At 44.0% G+C, this 25,561-nt stretch overlaps 1 pseudogene across 1 annotated transcript; it reads left to right on the top strand.

The window, feature by feature from the left end:
• Positions 1 to 1,613: 1,613 nt before the first annotated feature.
• Positions 1,614 to 22,360, top strand: LOC311176764 (large ribosomal subunit protein eL8-like; annotated as a pseudogene). The gene is made up of 2 exons: positions 1,614 to 1,629; positions 21,750 to 22,360. The product of its transcript is annotated as a large ribosomal subunit protein eL8-like (transcript).
• Positions 22,361 to 25,561: the final 3,201 nt, after the last annotated feature.

Here is a 25,561-nt window from a genome sequence, read left to right as displayed (position 1 = left end):
GCAGAAAGTCTGTTCTGTGGAGAAAGAAAGGATTTGGGAAGAATACAGGGCACTTCCTGAGCCCCTGATGATGGCCCTTCTCTAACCCACAACAAGGAGAGACAGCCCTTGACCCTGTCTTTGGCACTAGTATGGTGGTTTTCTGCAATGTGTCAGCCAGTGGTTCTTAGTCATATTGGCTCAGGGTCCCTTGAAAGTTATGCAATAAAAGATTCATATGCATTTACAAAGTGCATGCAATTTTACAGGCTCAGCTGTTCATCCAGGGGTGCCTAAGGCACCTGCTGGGAACACCTATGGGTCCCAGGGCAAGTGAGAGATGGAGGCCCACCTATCACTTGTCTAAGTACTGAGGCGTGCAGAGGTCCAGCTGGCAGACTGCTACAGCAGGCAGGCCAGCTTTGGATTTAGAACTTAGCCACCCAACTCCCCAGCTCCCAGTGCCCCTCTTTTCTTCCCATTCCCTCCCGCTCCTTCCATCCTGCCTTGCATGTGCACAGGCAGACACCGCAGCTTCAGGCCCATTCTCTCTCTCCTGCACCTCTTTGAACAGTGGTTCCTGGACACTTGTGAGGCCAGGTGTGCACGTGCCAAAGGAATCTGCCCACCTGAGGACGCCCAAGGCAGAGGCCTACGGATACTCTGGAAGTGGACTTTGGGTTACAGGAGCAGAAAAGATGAGTCTAAAACGGTGCCTGGGGGCCTCCCCGGTGGCGCAGCGGTTGAGCGCTGGGTTGCAAAGCTGCCCGCGGCCTCTGTGGCGCAGGTTCAATCCCCGGCTGCTCCCTGGCCACCAGCGGAGGGTCCCACATGGCGCGTAGACCTCTCCTGCCGCCCGCTGCTCCCCTCAGCAGTGTACTTCGGTCCTTCTGCCTGCTCTGCTCCCCGCTCTGGCTCTGGTGAATTCTCTCACCCTCCCGCGCTTCTGACTGTACCCAGTGCTTGTATAAACAAACAAACAAACAAACAAACAAACAAACAAACAAATAAAACATGCCCCCCCCCAAAAAATAAAATAAAACGGTGCCTGGGAGGATATTTCCAACTGCGGTGGATTGACGCTTTCACAAAATCTATTGTATTTTATTTACTACTGTCAGTACCAGCAACACAATGTATCATGACAGCAGCTTACCAGAAAATGGAAAGTGATGTGGTGAAACGTTCTAAATGCTTGCTTTCAAACTCTAGACTTCTGTTCTGGACCAGTTACAAGCTGTTTGCTGATCAGTAGTAGTTTAGAGATTCCTAATTTGAGTAGCACTGGTCTAGAATGTGGCTGCAGGGCTTTCCTGTGGTGCAGGGGTTAAGTCAGCGCTATCAAGCTATTGCCAGCCACGGCAGCATGAGTTCCATCTTCAGCCAGGGAGCTAACCCACCTGGTGCAGACCTCTCCTGTCTCCCCTCAGCAGTGTATTTCAGTAGATCTGCCTGTTCTGCTTCCCATTCTATCTCTGGTGAATCCCGCCCCCCCCCACACTTCCCATATCTCAGGCTTACATCCCAGTTCTTGTATGCATAAATAAATAAAAATAAATCTTAAAAAAAAAAAGGATGTGGCTGCAGGTACGCAAATCCCTAGACCTCCCCAACTTGTCATTTTATTGGCGGGGATGGCCCATGGTGGTGGTGAGCGGGGTGGGGGGGTGCGGTGGGGGGGTGGAGGGTGGGAGGGATTCTTTCTAGATCATTCCAGAACAGTAGCCTTTCTTACCAGGTTCTACGAGTGAAGATATTAGGGCTGTGGGGCTGTAGATCTCTGAACTAGAGTTAATGAGGAACTCTAACATCAGTTACGAAGAAGTCCAAAATTGCTTATGCAATATCATGGCACCAGCCCTCCCCTGAGCCAGTGGAGGATGGACAAGAGAATCAAAGACAGACGACATGCACATACAGAAGAAAATGTTCTCTTGTGAAGAGCTGGGCTGTAAACGGCTAGCTGTAAAATGAAGTGGGACCCACCAGGGTGTAAGACACCCGGGGGCTGGGAAGGGGCTGTTGGCCTTTTTGGTCCTTGTCTAGCTGGAGTTGCTGCGGTGTCGCCGCCGCCTCGGCTGATCTGATGGCTGATGTGATGACTCCTCCGTCATCTCTCTCCCGCCTCCCCCCTTCACTCCCCCCTCCCGCCGGTTAGGTGAGGCTGCTTTTCTCCAGTCCTTCCTCGGAGCTTTCCTGTCTTCGGTAATAAAAAATACTCACATCTACTGAAATCGCAGGACAGAGACACAAAGAGCGCCCAGAGACAAGAGGGGTAGCGGGAGGTAGCAAGGGCAAGAGGCATGGGAGCAGGGCAGCAGGGCAGCTCCGCTTCTGTCCTGAATCATCAGGACGTTCCCCCGACTGGTGGAGCCACTACTGAGGCCCAGCAGGAGAGCCAGAGGGGCTGTCTCCCCTGAGCATCTTCTTAGATGCCTCCGAGCTGTGAGAACCAAATAGAGGAAGAAGCAAATTGCAGGTTGCTGTGCAAAAGAAGGCGGGGCAGAGGTCCCAAGCGACTGATGGAAGGGTGGGAGCCACAGGGGCAGAAACAAGGAAAGCTGGAGGCCAGGGACATGGGCACAGAATGGTGGACTGTGTGCTACTGTCCAGAATTTGCCTCCACAGATCTGGAACATCCATTGGCTTTGGGTCACCAAGACCATTTTAGAGACTAAAGTCCCTTTTGGTCTTTGCCCGGGATCTGGGACCTTCTACTCCAGTTCTGTTCCCAGTTGTGGCCGAATGTAACACATCCACAAGAAATCATCCCTCCTGCTGTCTTAGCTGAAGAGGGAAAAATAGCAGAGGGTCAGAGGGAAAAGCTGAAAAGAAGCTGCCTGCAGTCTGCCCCTGCCCACAGCCGGGCGTATTGTCATGGTTTGGATCACTGGCTGGGGAAGCTGCTGCACGCAGGGCAGAGTAAGAGGGGTCACTTCCCCTTACCGTGGGGCACAGGATCCTTCCCCGGGAGGCGTGGGGGGGGTGGGTGGGTGGGGTGGTGGGGGTGGGGGTGGTGGGGGTGGGGGTGGGGGTGGTGGGGGTGGGGGTGGGTGGGGGTGGGTGGGGGTGGGTGGGGGGGTGGGGGGTGGGGGGGTGGGGGGTGGGGGGTGGGGGGTGGGTGTGGGTGGGGGGTGGGGGGTGGGGGGTGGGGGGTGGGTGTGGGTGGGGGTGGTGGGGGGGTGGTGGAGGAGGATGGCGATGGGCTTGCAGGCTCAAAGCTTGTTTTTCTTTGGAGCAAACAGCCATTCCTGGAGTTCTGGCAGACAGGGAAAACCTATTTCAAATCAAGAGATGCTTCTATTTGGGTTACCTTTATAGAAATTAGCAAGCATTTTTATAAATCTAAGAATAATGGAGCTCAGTAATTCCTAGAGAAGAAATAAATTCTATTTTAAATGTGCCAGTCCTTTGAGAAAATTTTAGACATTTGCTGAAGTTAGAGGGAGACATGCTTAGCTTTGAAATAAATGGATAGCTGGTTGCTAGATTATAAAATAAGAAATAATAAATTCAAACTGATGTCAAGTTAGCAAAAAAAAGAGAGGACTGAAATAAAATTATACATAAAAGAAGAGACATTGCAACTATTACCGGAGAACTACAAAGTACTGTAGAGGTCACTCGATAAACGTGTGCCGGCAAACTGAACAAACTAGACACAATGGGTAAATTCCTAGAAATAGGCAAACTATCAAGACTGACACCTGAAGAAACAGAAAATCTGAATAAGCCAATGCCAAGGAAGGAGATTGAATCAGTAATAGTAATAAAAAAAACCCCTCCCAATAGAGAATGGTTTCACTGGTCAATTTCACCAAACATTTATGGAACAATCAGTGCCAGTGCTTTCAAAACACCAATAAAAAAGAGGAAGCAAAGAAGAGAAGGGAACATTCCCAAACTCATTTTAGGAGACCAGCATTACATGACTTGATGTGAAGGGCAGATAAGGACGCCACGAGGGAAGAAAGCTCTTGGCCCTTATCCTTGACAGACATAGATGAAAAATTCTCAGTAACAGACTAATAAATGGAATTCAGTAGTACCTCACAAGGATCGTACACCAGGACCATGATGTTATAAAATTTTTTGGGGTTAAAAAATCCCATCTGGGGCCTCCCCGGTGGCGCAGCGGTTGAGCGCTGGGTTGCGAAGCTGCCCGCGGCCTCTGCGGCGCCGGTTCGATCCCCGGCTGCTTCCCGGCCACCGGAGGAGGGTCCCACATGGCGCGCAGACCTCTCCTGCTGCCCGCTGCTCCCCTCAGCAGTGTACTTCGGTCCCTCTGCCTGCTCTGCTCCCCGCTCTGGCTCTGGTGAATTCTCTCACCCTCCCACGCTTCTGACTGTACCCAGTGCATGTATAAACAAAAACAAAACAAACAAATAAAAAAACAAAAACAAACAAAAAAAAAAACATGCCTCTAAAAAAAAAAAAAAACGTGCCTCTAAAAAATCCCATCTGAAGTACATGATAAAGCAATGTGTTTTCTTTTTTTGACTTTTCTTTTTTCCTCCTTCTCCAGGTGGTAGGGCCAGAACCATTGGTGTGACAGGACTTGTGGCCCTTTCCAAGAGTATATATATTATTTGTAATAGTCTAATATTATTTTAGAATAAGTTAATTAATTTATACATATTTTTAAATTCTCTGTCTTAATTTCTAATATGGTAAATATTGTTAGGTATAATAAAGACAAGCTCTTTGGGGTTCTCAATTTTTTTTTTTTAAATTGTGATAAAGTATATTTACACAAGATTTACCATTGGTCCAATTTAAAAATGTCCAATCCAGTGGCATTAAGTTTTATTTGTAATGGGGTCTCCGTGGTGGCACAGAAGCTAAAGTCTCAGCACTATCAAGCTATCACCAGCCTTTGTGGTCTGAGTTCAATCTCCAGCCAGGGAGCTAACCCACATGGCGCAGCAGACCTCTCCTGTCTCGCCCACTGTGATCCTCAGCAGTGTATCTCAGATCCACCTGTTCTGCTCCCCTCTCTGTCTCTGGTGAATTCCCTCACCCCCTGCGCCTCTGGCCTGCACCCCAGTTCTTGTATGCATAAATAAATAGAAATAAATCTTAAAAAATCTTTTATTCATAATATTGTTCAACCATTACTGCTACTAAGTTCCAGAGCCCATTCATCTCCCCCAGTGGAAGCCTTGTACCATTACGTGATCACTCCAGTTGTCCCTAACCCCAGCTCTTGGCCACCAATCTGCTTTCTGATTCAATGGATTTGCCTATTCTGGATATTTTCTTCAAATAGAAACATATTGTGTAACCTTTTGTGTCTCTGGCTTCTTTCACTTAGCATGCTGTTTTCAAGGCTCATCCGTGTTGTAGCATGTTTTGCTACTTGATTCATTTTTTTTTTGACAAAAATAATATTCCACTGTGTGAATATACCACATTTTGTTTATCCATTCATGAGTTGATGAACATTTGGATTATTTTCACCTTTTGGCCATTGTGAAAAGGGTTTCTATGAGCCTGTTTTTAATTTTTTTGAGTATGTATTTGAAGTGAATTGCTGGGTCACATTAGCAATTCTGTGTTAGACTTAAGAAACTGCTAAACTATTTTCCATTCTTATTAGTATTGTGTGAGTGTTCCGATTTCTCCACACTTTCAGCCAATACATGTTATTGTCCTTTTTTTTCCCGGTTGTAGAGTCCACCATTATGGGTATTGAGTAGTGTCTCATGTGGTTTTGGTTTGTGTTTCCCTAATGACTAAGCATTTTTTTCATGTGCTTATTGGTCATTTGTATCTTTTGGAGAAATGTTTATTCAAGTCTTTGCCCTTTTTTGGGGGGATGGGGTCTTTCTGTTGTTGAGTTCTAAGAGTTCTTTGTGCTTGCTGGTTACTAGGCCTTTACAAATATTTTCCTTCATTCTGTGGATTGTTTCTCCACTCTCTTGGTACTATCCCTTACACATAAAATTTTTTTTGATTTTAATGAAGTCCGACTTATCAATTTTTTATTTTGTTGCTTGAACTTTGGGTCCCGTAATTAAGAAACTATTACTTCATTACTATTACTTCATTACTCAAGGTAATGAAGATTTACTCTTATTTTTTCTTCTAAGTTATTATAGAATTAGCTCTTAAATTTAGGCTTTGGCCCATTTTGAGTTAATTTTTATATGTGAGATAAGAATCCAAAGTCATTCTTTTACATGTGGATATCCTGTTGTATTCTTAATAATTTCTGAGAGTGTAAAGGGGTCTTTCAGCCAAAGAGTTTAAGAATTGTATTCTAGGGTAACCAATAAAAATAGTAAAAAGCCCCCCCCCCCCCTTGTGGCGCAGGCGGTTAAGTGCAGTGCTGTGAAGCTGTCCTCAGCCTCTGCAGGGCGGGTTCCATTCCCAGCCGGCCAGGGAGATTCCCACATGGTGCAGCAGACCTCTCCTGTCGCGCCCGCTGCTCCCTTCAGCAGTGTATTTTGGTCCCTGCTCTGTTCTGCTCCCTGCTCTGTCTCTGGTGAATCCTCTCACACACCCCTGCCCCCCCGCATCTCTGCCCTGTACCCTGGTTCTTGTATGCATGAATAAATAAATCTTTAAAAATATAGTAAAAGAATGTATAACTAAGAATTGAACATAGGAGGGGATGAAATAATAAAAATAATTTAAAGAGAGTGACAAGAAGCAAAGTAGCAAAGGTGAGATAAATATAAAACAAATGATAAGATGGTAAGATTTTTTTTTTTTTTTTTTATAGAGGCATGCTTTTTATTTATTTGTTTTGCTGGTTTGTTTGTTTGTTTTGTTTTATACATGCACTGGGTATAGTCAGAAGCGCGGGAGGGCGAGAGAACTCACCAGAGCCAGAGCGGGGAGCAGAGCAGGCAGAAGGACCGAAGTACACTGCTGAGGGGAGCAGCGGGCGGCAGGAGAGGTCTGCACGCCATGTGGGACCCTCCTCTGGTGGCCGGGGAGCAGCCGGGGATCGAACCGGCGCCGCAGAGGCCGCGCGCAGCCTCGCAACCCAGCGCTCAACCGCTGCGCCACCGGGGAGGCCCAAGATGGTAAGATTTAAATCCAAATACATCCGTAACTCAAATGCAAAGAATGAATGCCCTACTTAAAAGACAAAGACTTTTTTTTTCAACCTTGACTTCTTTTCTAAATAGGAAGAATGCAAAAGACAAGGAGTAGACCTCCACTAAGAAGTTGGGGGAAGAAAATATAACTTTCTAATTCACACCGCTGTCAGTAGAGGAGGGCTGGCTTCTAGTGAGCTAAATGTAAGAATATGAACTTCACAAAGAACTGATACAAAGGGGTCTAAATCTTAAAAATCTGTGAGAGATGACAAAACTTCCTGTCCACTAAAGATACCACAAGGCTCTGACAGAGTAAGATTCTGGAAGGAGATACCAATTCTTCTATTACCTGCTAAATTGCTCTGGCCAAAGTATGCCACTGAGGTCTTGTGTGAGGCCAGTGCTGAGCCCCAAAGGCCAAAAACTTCATGTGTATAAGCCAATCTGCATATATGTGGAAGCACATTTTTGTCACAGCAAAGAGGGCCAAGATCCTGACACAATCACAAAGAAAGGCAAAAAGGGGCCAGGGGTAAATAGTTCTGGAAAGTTCTGAAGGGACTAATCCTCCTCCAGGGGTTGCTCCCCTGAGGAGGGTGTGCTGGCTTCCCATGAGGTTGCTGATACGGTGGTGGTGACAGCTTCTGCCTCATGCTGGCCTTGCCTCCTAGACTAGAATTGTGGCATAGCCTGAGAGACATGAGGCCTGTGGTGTCAGCTGGTGTGTGGGCTGTGGAGCACAGAAGATTGGGTTCTCCTGGAGGTCTCATGCTGGACCAGCCTGGGTACCTGAGAAGCTAGGGAGGGCATGTCTACTCTTTTTACTCCCTGCCTGCACTTCTCCACCTCAGCTCCTGGAGGACAGTGTGTTGTGCTCTAGATGTGTTCAGAGGAATAAGGTGTTAATGAAAACCCTCTAATGAGATTACAATGCTAGGGGAAAGGATACAGCTATGATTAATAAATGATGGATAGGTGACAGCTTCGTGCTTCCTGCATTCTAAGCATCATGATTTCAGACTAGTAAGTATTTTAAATCAAAGTCAAATTACTATTCTCTCCCCACTTTGAAAAACATATTTTGAAGTATTTTTTAAGATTTATTTTTATTTATTTACGTGTATAAGAACTAGGGTGTCCCCTGCCAGAGGTGTAGGGGGTGAGAGGATTCACTAGAGACAGAGTGGGGAACAGAACAGGCAGATGTACTGAATACACTGCTGGGGGGAGCAGCGGGTGAGACAGGAGAGGTCTGTTGTGCCATGTGGATCACCTCCCTGACCGGGGATCAAACTTAATGCTGCAGTGGTTGGAGATAGCTTCATAGTGCTGAGACTTTAACCCAGGGGTGTCAGTAGAGAGACCCCTGAAAAACACATTTTTTAAAAAAGATTTATTTATTTATACAAGAACTGGGGTATAGGCTGGAGGCACGGGAAGGTGAGAGAATTCACCAGAGACAGAGCAGGTTGCAGAACAGGCAGAAGGACCGAAAGCACTGCTGAGGGGAGCAGCAGGCGAGACAGGAGCGATCTGCTGCACCATGTGGCAATCTCCCTGGCCGGCTGGGAATTGAACCTGCTCTGTAGAGGCTGCGCACATCTTCACAGCGCTGAGCTCAACCCACTGTGCCACTGGGGAGGCCTGAAAAACATTCTCAACAGTTCAAACAAACTTTTGTAAACTTTTTAAACCTGAGACTTAGTATCTCTGGGATAAAAACACAGGACACTTTGCTGGTATTATTTCCATGTATAACTCTTCTGCATATTTCTGTCACTTAAAAATATTTTGGATTGGGCCTCCCCCGGTGGCGCAGCGGTTGAGCGCTGGGTTGCGAAGCTGCCCGCAGCCTCTGCAGCGCCGGTTTGATCCCCGGCTGCCAGCGAGGGTCCCGCATGGCGCACAGACCTTTTCTGCCGCCCACTGCTCCCATCAGCAGTGTACTTCGTCAGTCTGCCTGTTCTGCTCCCTGCTCTGGCTTTGGTGAATTCTCTCACCCGCCTGTGCTTCTGACTGTACCCAGTGCTTGCATAAATAAATAAATAAATCTTTAAAAAAATATGTTGCATTATCTCCAATTATGAAACCATATTATATATTTAATATACATAACATATACATATAAAGATGTTTTGTATAAAATAATTTATCATCTATAGTACCTTAGATCATATTCTCTATGTACAAGTTATAGTTATATACTTAGTGTGATAAGCCAAAGGGACTTCCTTTTCAATGACTCATTTTGAAAAAATCACTTTGAGATATAACTGACATACAAAAATATGAAATACATATTTAATGTATGTGCTTGATGAGTTTGAGTCATTTTACATTTGGTGTGTGCTTCCAAAATTAGTCAGTCTCGCAAGTCTTGGAAAGGATTGACGTTTCTCACTTGTCCTATGTTTTCATGGCAGTTCCCAACACTGTTTCATTCGAGGAGGGTGTTTTGTTTCCCCTCCAAAATGGAGGGAGTGGTGGAGCTGGAAAATTCATAACCATCATGAGATGGACTGGTTTGGGTGAGAATCCTCAATAAATGTTAAAAGCTAGAGAGGAAAGTTTGTTGAAGGTTTTGCAGTGTCTCCCACTGATTAGTCATGAATGGTGAGACTGTTTCAGTGTAATAAGTAACACATACATTTTATTCCTTAAAAAAAGACACACTGTTGGGCTTCCCTGGTGGCTCAGGGGATTAGACACAACCTATGAAGCTATCCGCAGCCACTGCAGCATGAGTTTGATCCCTGGCCAGGGAGATACCTACATGGCGCAGCAGACCTCTCCTGTCTTGCCCGCTGCTCCCCTCAGCAGTGTATTTCAGTCAATCTGCCTGTTCTGTTCCCCACTCTGTCTCTGATGAATCCTCTCACCTCCCCGCCCCCGCATCTCTGATCTGTACCCCAGTTCTTGTATGCATAAATAAATAAATCTTAAACAAAAAAGACACACTGTTGACTTTCATAAAAATGCAACCCAACTGTGTGTTGCTTACAAGAGACACATTAACTAGAAGATATAGAGAGGTTAAAAATAAAAGGAAGCGGGCCTCCCCTGGTGGCGCAGCGGTTGAGTGCTGGGCTGCGAAGCTACCTGTGGCCTCTGCAGCGTCGGTTTGATCCCCGGCCACCAGGCGAGGTTCCCACATGGCACGGCAGACCTCAGCAGTGTACTTCAGTCCTTCTGCCTGTTATGCTCTCTGCTCTGGCTCTGGTGAATTCTCTCACCCTCCTGTGCTTCTGACTGTACCCAGTGCTTGTATAAATAAATAAATAAATTTAAAAATTAATAAAAGGAATGAAGACATGTACAATGCAAATAGTAACCAAAGAAAGCTGAGGAAGGTTTTACTTCTATCAGGCAAAGTGAATCTTTTTTTTTTTTTAAGATTTATTTATGCATATAAGACTGGGGTACAGGCCAGAGGTGTGGGGTGTGAGAGGATTCACCAGAGACAGAGTGGGGAACAGAACAGGCAGATCGACTAAAATACACTGCTGAGGGGAGCAGCGGGCGAGACAGGAGAGGTCTGCAGCGCCATGTGGGTAGGTCCCTGGCTGGGGACCGAACTCGTGCTGCAGTGGCTGCAGATAGCTTCATAAGCTGCGTCTTAACCCCTTGTGCCACCAGGAGGTCCTTCTTTTTTTTTTAATTGCGGTAGTGTTGGCTTACATCACTGTTAGTATTTCAAGTGTCATTACCATAGCGATCCCCCCACCAAAGCACCCACAGTCCACCACCATAGCCATTGTGCTCCCTCCCCCAGAGTAGATTAAAAATATACCCACATTGGCCTCCCTGGTGGCGCAAGGGGATAAGCACCGCACTATGAAGCAATCCATAGCCTCTGCAATGCAAGTTCGATCCCCAGCCAGGGAGCTACCCACATGGCACGGCAGACCTCTCCTGTCTCGCCCGCTGCTCCCCTCAGCAGCGTATTTCAGTCAATCTACCTGTTCTGTTCCCCACTCTGTCTTTAGTGGTTCCTCTCACACCCCGCATCTCTGGCCTGTACCCCAGCTCTTGTATGCATAAATAAATACATCTTTTAAAATATATATATATACCCACATTTTATTAATAGCCTTTATTTGTCTTCCCTTTCAAACGCTGAGCCAGCCATTTCCCCAGGCTGCCTGGGGAGGTACAGGAGAATGTACAGGGCCAACGAGACTTGGGAGAAAAAACTATGGGAGGTGGAGACGGCTCCTTCACGTGGCGAAGAGAATGAGAAAGGCCACCATTAGGCCAAAGACCCCACAGTGCAGGATGGTGTAGAAGAGCTGTTGCTTCAGAACATAACCAATGACGAGGCTCTCAAACAGAGTCCGGATGCCAGCCCCGGAGCCAGTGCCCCCTGCTGTGGCAGCCCAGTCCTGAGGACCCTGGCTGCTGTGTCCATGTCCTTTGAAATGGAGCTGACTTGAAAGCTGTGGCAGGAATAAGTGATTACAATGGACACGGGGCTGCCAGGCTGCTGAGGACTCATGTCAGTGGCTGGTGGTGTCAGAACCACAGCAGGTAGTCACCTACTCAGCAGCTGAGAGGTATTCCCGTCCAAGGACGGTGGAGGCAAACTTGGCATGGCATTTTCAGGAGAGCTGCACCCAGTGCAGGGAAGCTAGAGCACCAGAGTAGATCTTAAGACAAGAAGTATTACTAGAAGCAAAGAGGAATATTTTATAATGATGAAAGTAGAAACAGAGGGGCTTCCCTGGTGGTGCAAGGGGTTAAGACGCAGCCTATGAAGCTTTCCGCAGCCACTGAAGCATGAGTTCAATCCCTGGCCAGGAAGGAGACACACATGGCGCAGCAGACCTCTCCTGTCTTTCCCGCTGCTCCTCTCAGCAGTGTATTTCAGTCAGTCTGTCTGTTCTGCTCCCCACTCTGTCTCTGGTGATCCTCTCACCCCCCACACCTCTGGCCTGTACCCCAGTTCTTGTATGCATAAGTAAATAAATCTTTAAAAAAAGTAGAAATAGGGCCTCCCCGGTGGCGCAGCGGTTGAGCGCTGGGTTGCGAAGCTGCCTGCGGCCTCTGTGGCGCCGGTTCCATCCCCAGCTGCTCCCCGGCCACCGGAGGAGGGTCCCACATGGCGCGCAGACCTCTCCTGCTGCCCGCTGCTCCCCTCAGCAGTGTACTTCGGTCCTTCTGCCTGCTCTGCTCCCCGCTCTGGCTCTGGTGAATTCCCTCACCTTCCCTCGCTTCTGACTGTACCTAGTGCTTGTATAAACAAAAAACAAACAAATAAATAAATAAGTAAATAAAACATGCCTCTATTAAAAAAAAATAGAAATCTGGTTTAAAAAAAGTAGAAATAGAAAATGAGTCTAAATAATAAGTACTTAAAAACAATCTGAAAATACACAAAGCAAAAATGGACAGTAAAAAGGAGCAAACAAATCCACCTAGGGCAGGAGATGTTAATACATTTCTCTCAGTAATTGATAGAAGAAGGAGAGAAAAACAGAAATAAAGATATGGGAAATCTCAAAAAATACAATTAAGAAACTTGATCAAATATGACAGATAGAATACTGCCACCCATAATTGCAAAATTTGCTTTCTTTTCAAGAGCACCTGGAGCATTCAACAAAGGCGACCATATCTTGGATCATATAGTAAGTCTCATCATATTTTCAAGGATTAATACAGAATAGATTCTCTGGCCACAGTGGACCTAGGTAGGTAGCAATAATAAGAAAAATAGAAAATCTACAAGTGACTGGAAATTAAGCAATACACTTCTAAATAACCCATGAATAAAGAAATCATGATGGAAAAATAAAATTATTTGACTGAGTGATATTGAAATTATAACATAAAAACTTAAGTGATGCAACCACAATCATGCTTAGAGAGAAAAGAAGACTGAAAATTCATGATCTAATAGTCTATATCCAAGCTTAGAAAAAAAATCTACAAATTGAATCGAAAAGAAGTAAGAGGAAGGCAGAAACAAACTAAGAAAGAAATTAATAAAATAAAAAACAAACACATAATAGTAAGAATCAACAAAACAAAAGGTGGATTTTAAAAAGCACTAATACATCGATGACCTCTTAGCAAGTTATAAACACTTTTTTAAACACACATTTACAACATCCAGAATGAAAAGAGAGATATCATAATAGACATTAAAAAGATAACAAGAAGATATTGTGAGCAATTTCATGCCAATAAATTTGAAAATTTCAATTAAATAGCCAAATTTCTTTGAAAAATACTTTTCATAATAGAAACAAGTAGAAAATCCAAATCTGAGCAGCTCTTGTCCTTTAAGACTATCTGCCTGTATCTTTTACAGACATTTCTTTTCCTTTCTCTTTTCCTTAATAAACTTACCATGTGCTGCTGATCCAGGAGAATCTGACAAATTAATTCTCAGAGGAACCCAAGAAACCACATACTGAACCCCAACATCACTACCTACTTCTGGTTTGAAGGTAACCCCTGTTTGCTGCTCTTTAGGACCTTGCTTTCCTGATGTCCTTACCCTCCCTTCCCACCACCCCCCTCCCCCCCAAAAATCTAAATCTGAAGAGTCTTGCATCTGTTAATGAAATTGTATTTATAATTAAAAAGCTTTCAACAAAGTGAACTCCAGGTCCAGGTGGGCTTATTGGTGAATTTCTCCAAATAGCTAAGGAAGAGTAGCACCATTCTTTCTCAAACTCTTCCAACTCATTTTGTGAGACCAGCAAAACCCTTGATAACAAAAACTGACAAGAACATTAATCAGAAAAAAGTTCAGGCTATACAAAAATCCTTTACAGAATATTGGGAAACCAATTCCAACTATAAAAACTTGCTACATCACACAAAAAAATTTAATTTATTCTAGTAAAACAAGACTGGATTTGAAAATTTATTAATTAAGGTGTGCATGAAAATTTATCATTAACAGAATAAATGAGAAAAATACATGGCTATCTCAATAGATACAGAAGTACTTCATAAAAATTCTATATTATTAAAAATAAAACTGTAACAGGGTGGTCCCCAGGAAAGGGGGAGGTTCCCTGCCCCTCCCAAGGGAGGGTGGAGCTGAGCAGGGAGAGGAGAAGCTGCAGAAGAGACTGAGGAAGGAAGCAGGATGGAGCCAGGAGACCTGGAGGAGGCGCATGGATCCTAGAGACACGTGAAGAAACTGCGCTTGTCTTTTGGTCGTGGACTGGGTGACACAGATGTGGGTGAGACCCATGGGGAGGTGACCATGGCAGCTTTTATCTTGATGTTGATTTTGCTCTTTTCCTTCCGGGCTTGTCCGGTTGTTTGTGACCCTTTTCTGTGGGTCCCCACTGGAAGATGCTTTAGACTTGTGGCAGGCTTTGGGGCCTTGTTCTGGGCCGATCCCATATGGATGGAGTTTTACCCACGAGGGGACGGGTAACTTTGGGTGCTTTATTTAGAAACTAGACTCTTTGCCTTACCTGTATTGTTTCCTAGTTTTATTAAAGTTCCTTCCCATTAAAGTCTCATGTTTTGTGTTGATGCGGCGGATGGCAGAACCCATTTAGACTAGGCAGGTTTGCGGGGTTTGGGCTGCCCCTCTCCCTGTCCTATAACAAAACCTCAGGAATAAAAGGAAACTTCCTGTCAGGGTATCATTTAATAAGGTTAAAACTAAGCCCCCACCCCTTGCCCAGCAGGAAAGTTTGGGAGGTTTGAATAGATAAAGGGAATTGATAAGGTTGTCATGGGAACCAAGGTTTAAAATTAATCACTTTGATCCTGAATGTAGAAGCAGGGTCAGGACAACACCCAAGGTCAATGCCCAAGACCAGACATCCCAGCACCTGCCAGTCCAAACTGACTCTCCAGTCATGAAAAGTCCACGAAAACAGGTTACAAAAGGGAGCCCCAAATCTTTCTTCGTGCTTACAATCCCTCTTGTCTAGCCCACTGCTTCTCTTAGCAGTGTATTTCAAAAAATATCCCTTTTCTGTTCTCCACTCTGTCTTTGGTGAATTCTTTCACCCCAGCACCTCCAGCCTCACCCAGATCACCTCATGACACCTCCTTACTCACATAAGGAGTATAACACAAAATCTTAATATAACTAATATCATTATTTCACTATCTTTTTAAAAAGACTTTATTTATTTTTACATAGAAGAACTGTGGTACAGGCCAGAGGTGTGGGGGCTGAGAGGATTCACCAGAGACAGAGAGGGGAACAGAACAGGCAGACTGACTGAAATACACTGCTGAGGGGAGCAGTGGGCAAGACAGGAGAGGTCTGCTGTGCCATGTGGGTTGCTTCCTGGCCAGCTGGGGATCCAACTTGTGCTGCAGTGGCTGGCGACAGCTTGATAAGCTGTCTTTAACAGCCTTGATAAAGCTGTCTTTAACTCCTGTGCCACCAGGGAAGCCCCTATTTTACTATCTTAATAGTGAGATAGTGAAACCTATTTCCTGAAATTGAGAATGAGATAAAGTATTTACTATCATAACTTCTAGATAATATTGTTCTGGAGGTTCTAACCAATGCCATAAGGCAAGAAAAGGAAATAAAATTTGCAAGTATTGGAAATAAAGCAAGCATAGTTGTAGACAACATGATCATGTAAATAGAAAACCCCAAAATAATCTCTAGATAAACGATTAATATTATGGACACAAAGTCAAATAAAAATTGATTGTGTTTCTATATACAATCAGATATTATTTCAAAAAAATAGTTCAAGAGCAACTAAACATACATAGAAACATTTGCATTATACATATGCAACAATTTACATCAGAATAGACAAAAAGCTGTGAAAAAGTAAGAAAACAGACGAATGATCCAATTTAAAAATGAAGACAAGACTTGAACAGAAATTTCCAAAAGACCAATAAACCTCTAAGAGATGTTTAACCACAGGGAGAAGTTCATTAAACCACAACTGGATGTGCTACAGTCATGTGTTGCTTAAGCATTGTTAGGCAATTTTGTGGTTTGTGAAATTCACAGAGTGTAATTACACAAACCCAGATGGTGTGGCTCGCTACACATCTAGGTTGAATGGTATAGCTTATTTGGGCCAACATCATCTATGCATCCATAGTTGACTGTCATTAAGCAGTGCATGACTGTAAATACACACAAGAGGAACTCAAATGAAATAGATTGGTAATACAAAGTATTGACAAAAATGTAAAACAACTGTGACTCTCAAGTCCTGCTGGTGGGATTGCAAATTGGTTCAAGTACTTTGGAATACTGGCAGTATTACTACAAGCTAGTTACTAAAGCTAAAATTCTGCCTATCCTATCAACAAAAAATTTATTCCCAAGTGAGAGAAATATGTGCATATGTCCATCAAAAGACATACAAGAATGTTCATAGGAACTTTATTCACAATAACCAAAGAGTTAAAACAGTCCAAGTGTCTATAATAGAACATGTTAGGGGGAAAGGTTGTCCTGAGCAAACTCCACATAGGTTTTATGGATTCCACCCCCATTCCAGACCAAAGATATCCAAGACACCAAGGACTACAAATCCCATCATCACTGAAGGGAGGGTAGCTGGGATCTGAGGGTGGAGTTAAGCAGCCAGGTTTGGTATAAAAGCAGACATGAGGGCCTTGCGGGTCCTCTTGGCCTCTTGGCTTTTGGCTTGACTCTTGGCTTTTCACCGGCTCTCAGCATGCCATGGAGAGTCCAGTGCAATGGAACTGGTAGGATGCATTCATGAATTTATCTCCCTGAGTTATTAATTTCTTCATTTCCCCTTCTTTTGTAAATAAACCCTTTATTAACCTTTTTGTGTGCCTGCAGTTGAGTCTTACTATGAGTCCCTTTAAGCACATGGGTAAAGACCCACAGTCAGGCCAACACATTTCATATCGGGGCTGTCCTGTAACAAACAGATAAACAAACTAAACATTCATATAGTGAGATGCTACATGGCAAGAGAAAGAACGAACCATGGATACACACACCGACATGGATTAATCTCACACATTATGTGGAACAAAGTAAGCCTTCCACAAATGATGTTCTGTATGACTTCATTTTTGCCCAGATCAAGAAGAGGGAGAACCTATAATAGTCATTCTCAGAGTAGTGGTTGGTTACTCTTGTGTGGGAGAGGATGGGGGTGGGAAGAACACTCTTGGATGTTACAAATATTCTTTCATCAGGGTGGAACTTTCATGGATATATACTACGCAAAAATTCAGTGACCTACACACAGAAGGTTAGTGTACTCCATGGTTATTTGAAATATATTTCAATAAAAAGAAAAATATGATTTATAACAAGTTTCAAAAAGAAATATCTACAAATAACTTTATCAAATGAAATAATTATCCCCATAACCACCACCTGAAACCTCCCCTATACCGGCTACAGACATCACTCACACTTACTCAAAGTTACCTTCTATCCCGATCCCCAATACCATTGATCAGTTTTTTTCAGTTTTTTCACTTTATATAAATTGAATCATGTAATTTGTATTAGTTTGTGTCTGGCTTCTTTTACATTCCTAAGTTACCCATCAAGTGCTATACAAACACAGGGAGTAGGCCCAAGGGCTAAGTTTGCTGACCTGGGTGGAGATATCAAGAAAGTCCAAAGAGCAGTGAGTGGGTTGTAGCTCAGCATCTCCAGTTATCCTTTGGGTGATGGTGGTGCCAGGGACAATGTTCCAATACTGGCTTCTCCGAAAGCAGCAAAGTGGCTCTATCATTTCCCAGGAATTCATGTTGCTACTCAACACAGGCCAGAGCAAGAGGGAGGGGGTGTCTCCTGTGCTACCCATCACGTTTTTCCTCAAACTGAACCATGTGTCCTTCCCTTGCCAAGTATTTTTGTTGGGGAGATAGGATGCCCTGAACAAACTTCACAAACACAGGTTTTATGGACTCCACCCCTACTCCAGACCAAAGAGATCAAAGGCCGCAAGAACTACAAATTCCATAATATCATCATCACCAAAGGGATGATGACCGAAGGGAGGGTTGCTGGGAACTGAGGGTGGATTTAAACAGCCAGGGTATATAACCAGACATGTGGGCCTTAGGGGTCTTTTGGCTTTTCGCCAGCTCTCAGTGTGCTATTGGGGGTCCAGCTCAGTGGAACTGGCAGGAAACATTCACCAATTTATCTCCCTCTCTTTCTCCCTGAGTTATTCATTTCTTCATTTCCCCCTCTTTTGTAAATAAACTCCTTATTAACCTTTTTGTGTGTGCTTACAGTTGAGTCTTAGTATAAGTCCCTTCTAAGCACACGGGTGAGGACCCACAGTCAGGCAACCCATTTCATATAGAGGTTGCCCTGTAACACTTTTACCAGGGAAGTGCTGTCCAGAGTGTGTGTGTGTGTGTGTGTGTGTGTTTTGAGAAAGTCCCTGGATTGGCTTAGCTGAATCTGGACCCATCCTTAGGACTGGGGATAGGATCAACTCTACCAAGTCCTGTGATTGTTACTCCAGTGCCAAAAAGGTGACCAGGTGTCAATAAGTGGCCATAGTGATCACTACTCCTATACATGGAAGAATGGGTGTTTAGAGTGTGGGGTTACCCTGTGCCATCAGCAAGTGCTTGATACCAAGTGACAGAAGACTGTATGTACTAAATAAATGTGCATATGCATTTCTTCTCTGTTTATATAATGTGAGGCATTCTAAAGGTAGAGTCAGGGCAAGAGGCCCACATAATCACATTAGGTCAATGTTCTTGAAAGTAAGAATAGTATTTGTTGTGGCTGGGGTCCAGAAAGAAAGGAGAATATGGAGATGAAGCTGGAGATAAAAGCAGGGCTGTTTCTGTAGAACCCTTTCTCTGCCAAGGTATTTCATCCTTATCCTGGGAATGAGCCAGAGTCCTGGCTGGGTGTTAAGTGGAAGAAAGCATGGTTCACCCCACCTCAGTGACTCTGTGGACCCCTTTTCCCATGTTTTCCTTTTCTATGGTTCAAAGACAACAACCAGGGGCTTCCCTGGTGGCGCAGAGGTTGAGCGCTGGGTTGTGAAGCTGCCCGCGCCGGTTCGATCCCCGGCTGCTCGGCTCCCCGGCCACCGGAGGAGGGTCCCGCATGGCGCGCAGACCTCTCCTGCCGCCCGCTGCTCCCCTCAGCAGTGTACTTCGGTCCTTCTGCCTGCTCTGCTCCCCGCTCTGGCGAATTCTCTCACCCTCCAATGCTTCTGACTGTACCCAGTGCTTGTATAAATAAATAAAATAAATAAATAAAAATAAATCTTTTAAAAAAACCAAAAAACAAAGATAACAACCAGGACAACTTCTAATTTATTCTTTTTTTTTTTCAAGTTATTCAGTGAATCTAGAATTCTTCCCCTCTTTCCACTGCCTCCCCCTATGTGTCACCTTGGGTGGTATGGTGCTCCAGGAAGAAGATGGGAGTGGGGCCAAGTGTGCATTTTTTTTTTTTTTTTTGTGGGACCCTCGACGGTGGCCGGGGATCAAACTGGCACTGCAGAGACTGGGCAGCCTCGCAACCCAGCACTCAACCATTGCGCCACCAGGGGAGGCCCCAAGTGTGCATCTTGATTGTTTAATTTGGGGACCTGGAGGACAGCGGGCATGGAGATGGGGAAAGGAGGAAGGCAGGCACTGGAAAAACCCATGAGCCTGGCAGTTTGTAAACCACAATTAAGCATGTCTGGAGGAGAGGCTGATTCTTAAAGCAAGGGGGAAATGATGGGTTGTTCCAAAATGGGTTGTCTGTAGTAGGCCCACAGACGTTTCTTTATTTGGGTCAGTATAGGCCTGTTCTTTCTCACTGAGCCATCATTTCTCCTTGCCCAGGTGGGCCTGAGCATTCTAGCTGATGCTCTCTCTCCTGCAGACCCCACAGGTTTGTTCTGTTATTGGTCACATTTTTGCATGAAGCCTCAAACTCTGAGTAGTGTTTTTTTTAAAGACTGATTTTATTTATGCATACAAGAGCTGGGGTGTAAGCCAGGGGTTTTGGGGGTGAGAGGATTCACCAGAGAGAGTGAGGAGCAGAATAGGCAGATTGATTGAAATACACTTTTGAGGGGAGCAGTGGGTGAGACAGGAGAGGTCTGCTGTGCCACGTGCTCCCTGGCTAGGGAATGAACTCATGCTTCAGTGGCTGCTGATACCTTCATAGTGCTTAACCCCTTGTGCCACCAGGGAGGCCCCACTCTCAGTAGTTTATTTCAAATGTCCTTCACATTTGATTCATATTCCCACTGGGTATAAAATTCTAGGTTGGAAATACTTTGCCATCACAATTTTGAAAGAATCATTCTACTTCCTTTCTTCCAATATTGCTAGTGAGACCAAGTCATTCTAATTCTATCAATCTGGGTTGAATTGGGAACCATATATACACAGTGATTTAGCATGGAAATTTATTGCAAATTTTACTCTAAAATATTACTCTGATAAAAGAATAATCATAAAATGTATAAGAATTTTACTTATCCAAGGAGGAATAAATTTGGAAGGGATCCTTCCCTGAGGAAGGATCTCACTGGAGAAGGTACAGTTGTAGCTCAATGAGTGGTAGAGAAGTTGGTTGGTTTTCTGGGCCAGAGCTGTTTTCTGGGCCAGGTTTGCAGTTGCTGAGAATGCAGGAAGCAACACTTCAGGACATGAGTGAGACAAGTTACCTAGTCAGGCACCCAGAAGGGGTGGGTAAGGGCACTGGCATGGTAGGTATGGAATGCACAGTATCCTTGTCTAAAGAGTTGCAGCATTGGCAGGAGAGTGGGGTGCATGTCCAGGACAGAGCACCCAAAATATTCATCCATCCACTTCTCTGACCAAGGGTACAACTGCTGGAACTGGCAGAAGAAGCCCCTTCCTCCTGCAATAACCCTCCAGGGACTTCTACTTACAAAGCTTAACATTATGCCCACTGTAAAGGAGAATACTGAAAAGAACACCATCCATTATCACTGAGAAGGCATTCAAAGATGAATTTGGAAGTGAGAAGCAATAAATTTATAGCTGGCACATTGCTTCTTTGTGGTGATTGTTTTTTTTTCTCTCTGAAAGTTTATAAAATCATTCTTTATCTTCAGCATTCCCTTGGGGTGCATCCAGTTTCAATCCTTGTAATTGGCACTTAGCTAACTCTTTCAGTACAGAAACTGATAAGAAATCTCCTTGAATTATTTCTTCCTCTTTGTTTTCACTTTCTTATTACTGAAATAGTGTACTTCATGAATGTTTCTCTAATTTTCTTAACTTTCTTTTATATATATTTTTTTGCTCTATCTTAAGGAACATTTCTTTCACTTTATCTTTCGAATCCTCTACTGAATTTTAAATTTCTGCTGTCATGTTTTTCATTTCCAAGAACTCTTTTTTGATCTTAGAACATTCTCCTCTTTTTACTTTATTTATTTTAAAGATTTATTTATTTACACATAAAAGAGCTGGGGTACAGACCAGAGGTGTGGGGGGTGAGAGGAATTACCAGAAACAGAGTGGGGAGCAGACCAGACAGACTGAGGGGAGCAGCAGGCGAGACAGGAGAGGTCTGCTGCACCATGTGGGTAGCTCCCTGGCCAGTTGGGGATTGAACTCATGCTGCAGAGGCTGTAGATAGCTTCACAGTGCTGTGCTCAACACCTTGCACTACCAGCGAAGCCCCTCCTCTTTTTAAATGCATCCAATTTCTGTTTCACAAAGTCCAGTAAGATGGAGGCAGAGCAAAGATGCCTGGGTCACCTCCTCCAGACATGCACAACAGAAATGATGCAAAATAGCTCTTTCCTACAGCCACCCAAGACGCCAAAGGAGAGAAGGCCAAGGGGAAGAAGGTGGCCCCTGCCTGGGCATCATGAAGAAGCAGGAGGTCAATCCCCTATTTGAGAAAAGGCCCAAGAATTCTAGCATTGAACAGGGCTTCCTGCCAAAAAAGGACCTTGCCTGCTTTGTCAAACAGCCTGGCTACATCAGGCCACAGCAGCCAAGAGTGATTCTCTATAACTGGCTAAAATTGCCTCCTGCCGTGAACCAGGTCCCCCCAGGCTTTAAACCCCAAACAGCTACTCAATTGCTCAAGCTGGCCCACAAATACAGGCCAGCAAGAGAAGAAGCAGAGATTATTGGCCCCAGCTGAAAAGAACGCTTCTGGCAAAGGTGATGTCCCCACTAGAGGCTGCATGTCTTTTGAGAAAGGTTAATACTGTCACTACCCTGGTGGGAACAAGGAAGCTTAGCTGGTGGTGCTAGAACATGCCATGGATCCTGTCAAGTTGGTGATCTTCCTGCCTGCCCTGTATTGGAAGGGGGTGGTCCTCTACTGCACTATCAAGAGTAAGGCCCAGCTGGAGTAACTAGTTCACAGGAAGACTTGTACCATCATCACCTTGAGAAGCCCTGGCTAAGTTGGTGGAACTATCAGGACCATTTATTGGAAACAATAAAATGAACACGGTGAAGTGCCAAGCTACAAAATCAACCTATAAAATTCCATCGCTTTTTAATATACAAACAATGACCAAGAAGCAAAAGAAATGAAAACAATAACTCCATTTATAATTGCTTCAAAAAGAACTCACTAACTCAGAATCAACCAAAAAAAGGAGGTAAAAGTCCTATACAATAGAACTACAAGATGTTATTAAAGGAGTTAGATAGTGGGGCTCCCTGGTGGCACAGGGGTTAAAGTCTCAGCACAACCAAGCTATCACCAGCCACTGTGGCATGAGTTCAATCTTCTGCCAAGGAGCTAACCCACATGGTGCAGCAGACCTCTCCTGTGTCATCCACTGCTCCCTTCAGCAGTGTATTTCAGTAGACCTGCCTGTTGTTGTTGTTGTTTTTTTTTAAAGATTTATTTATTTATGCATACAAGAACTGGGGTACAGGCCAGAGGTGCTGGGTGGTGAGAGAATTCAACAGAGACAGAATAGGGAACAGAACAGGCAGATTGACTGAAGTACACAAGTACATTGCTGAGGGGAGCAGCGGGGCGAGTCAGGAGAGGTCTGCTGCGCCATGTGGGTTGCTCCCTGGCTGGCCTGGAATCGAACTCGTGCTGCAGTGGCTGCCGACAGCTTCATAGGTTGTGGTCTTAACCCTTGCACCACGAGGGAGGCCCAGATCCGCCTGTTTTCTCCTCACTCTGTCTCTGATGAATCCACTCACCCACCCTCCACTCACCCCTTGCACCTATGGCCTATACCCCAGCTCTTGTATGCATAAATAAATAAAAACAAATCTTTAAAAAAAAAAAGAAGTTAGATAGTGACATAAGGAGATGGAAAGATATCCCATGATCATGAATGAAGAATCAATATAAACAAAATGACTATCTTGCCTATAATGATACACAATCCCCATCAGAATCCCAGAAGTATCTTTTTTTTTTTTTAATTTTTATTTGTTTATTTACACAAGACCCAGGGTACAGGCCAGATTTGCAAGAGGGTGAGAGGATTCACCAGAGACAGAGTGGGGAACAGGACAGGCAGACTGATGAAATACACTGCTGAGGGGAGCAGCAGGAGAGACAGGAGAGGTTTGCCACGCCATGTGGGATTCTCACTGGGGGGCAGGGATCGAACCCGTGCTGCAGAGGCTGCAGACAGCTTCACAGAACTGCGCTCAATTGCCTGCGCCACCAGTGGAGGCCCAAGTATCTTTAAAAAACACAAAATTATTGAAATTTATACAGAACCACAAGAGACCTCAAATTGCAAAAGCAATCCTAAGGAAGAAGAAGAGAATACAGTCAGTTATCCGACTTTAAACTTCAGTATAGAGCAACAGTATTAAAAACAATATGGCATTGGCACAAAAATAGATACATGGACCAATGGAACAGAATAGAAATCCCAGAAATAATTCCATGTACATCCCAGCACTACCTCGTCTATGATAAAGTATTCATAACCATAAAATGGAAAAGACAGTTTCTTAAATAAATACTGTGGGGAACACTGGAAAGTCACACATAAAAGAATAAAGTTGGATTACTCATTAATGCCATACACAAAAATAAAGTCCAAATGGATTAAAGAGTTTGCTATAACACCTGCATTAATAAAATATATAGAACAGAACTTTGGTGTAACATTCATTCCACAGTACCAAAAATAAAGATATTTTTGGTGACTCAACCCCTATGGCAAGAGAATTTAAAAAACAAAAATAAACAATAGGGATTACCTCATTAAAAACTTCTGTACAGCAAAAGAAAACAGAAGATGATTAAATAGACACCCTACTGAATGGAAGGAAATATTCGTGCAATATATAACTGATGAGGGATTAATATCCAATATATAAGAAAGTCAACAATAGAAAAATAACTCAATTAACATAGGTAGCAGATATAAACTGTTCACTAAAGAGGATATCCATAAGGTCAAAAGACATATGTCCATTGTCACTTCTAATAAGAGAGATGAAGATTAAAACTACAATGAGATACCACCTCTTGCTTCTGAGATTGGCATATTTTTTTTAATTTACGTAAGAATTTTATTTTTTAATATATTTTTATAATTTAGTTATTTATATATATTTTACATCATTGTTCATTTTTGTTCAATGTTTGCTTTCTCCTCTCAAGTGTAGTCCCTGTAACACTCCCACCACCAATCCACCTGTGCACCATCACCATAGTCTCTTGAGTTCTTCCCTTCCCTGTTTTTTTTTTTAAAGATTTATTTATTTATGCATACGAGAACCGGGGTTCAGGCCAGAGAAACAGCAGGCGAGTCATGAGAGGTCTGCTGTGCCATGTGGGCAGCTGCCTGGCCAGGGATGGAACTCGTGCTGTAGTAGCTGCAGATAGCCTCATAGGTTGCATCTTAACCCCTTGTACCACCAGGGATGCCCCCCTCCCCTGTTTTGATCCCTCTCCCTTCTCTCCCCTGCGGAATGTCTCTGATTTATAGTTGCCTGTTAATTTTGGCTTATTATTTATTGTTATTATTTTTTTTTTTCTTGCTCCCTTATTTGGTTCCTCTATATTCCTCCTGTAAGTGAAGCCATCCGATATTTTTCTTTTTCCTTCTGGCTTATTTCACTGAGCATAGAGATTGGCACATCTTAATAAGACTCCCAACAAGTGCTGGAGAGGATGCAGAGAAAAAGGACCCCTAACACATTGTTGATGGGGATGTGAACTAGTGGAACCATTACAGAAAGAAATCTGGATTTGCTTTAAAAAATAAAAAATAGAAATACTGTGTGATCCGGCAAACCCATAGTTGGACATATATTCACAGAATATGAAACCACTATAAACAAACAAAAACTCCACCTTAAATGTTCTACAGTATTTACTGCAGCATTATTTACAAAAGCAGGGAGAGAGAAGCAACTCAAATCTCCTTCAGTGAATGAATAGATCAAAAAGATGTGGCCCACGCACACCATGGAGTATTACAGAGCCGCAAGAAAAGATGAAAAGCAGCCATTTTCAACAAAAATGGAGGGAACTTGAAAAAAATATGCAGCCAAACATTATCAGAATGATAAAAACAAGTACTGGACATTCACATAACAGACAATTTGACAATGTAAAAACACGTCAAAAAACTAGTATCAACAAATACGTGGGGGAGGGTTCTAAG

The sequence above is a fragment of the Talpa europaea genome (assembly GCF_964194135.1).
Source record: "Talpa europaea genome assembly, chromosome: 9".
NCBI classification, from domain to species: Eukaryota; Metazoa; Chordata; class Mammalia; order Eulipotyphla; family Talpidae; genus Talpa; species Talpa europaea.
The sequence above is the reverse complement of the archived record's forward strand: the minus strand, read 5'-3'. Positions and strand labels throughout refer to the sequence as shown.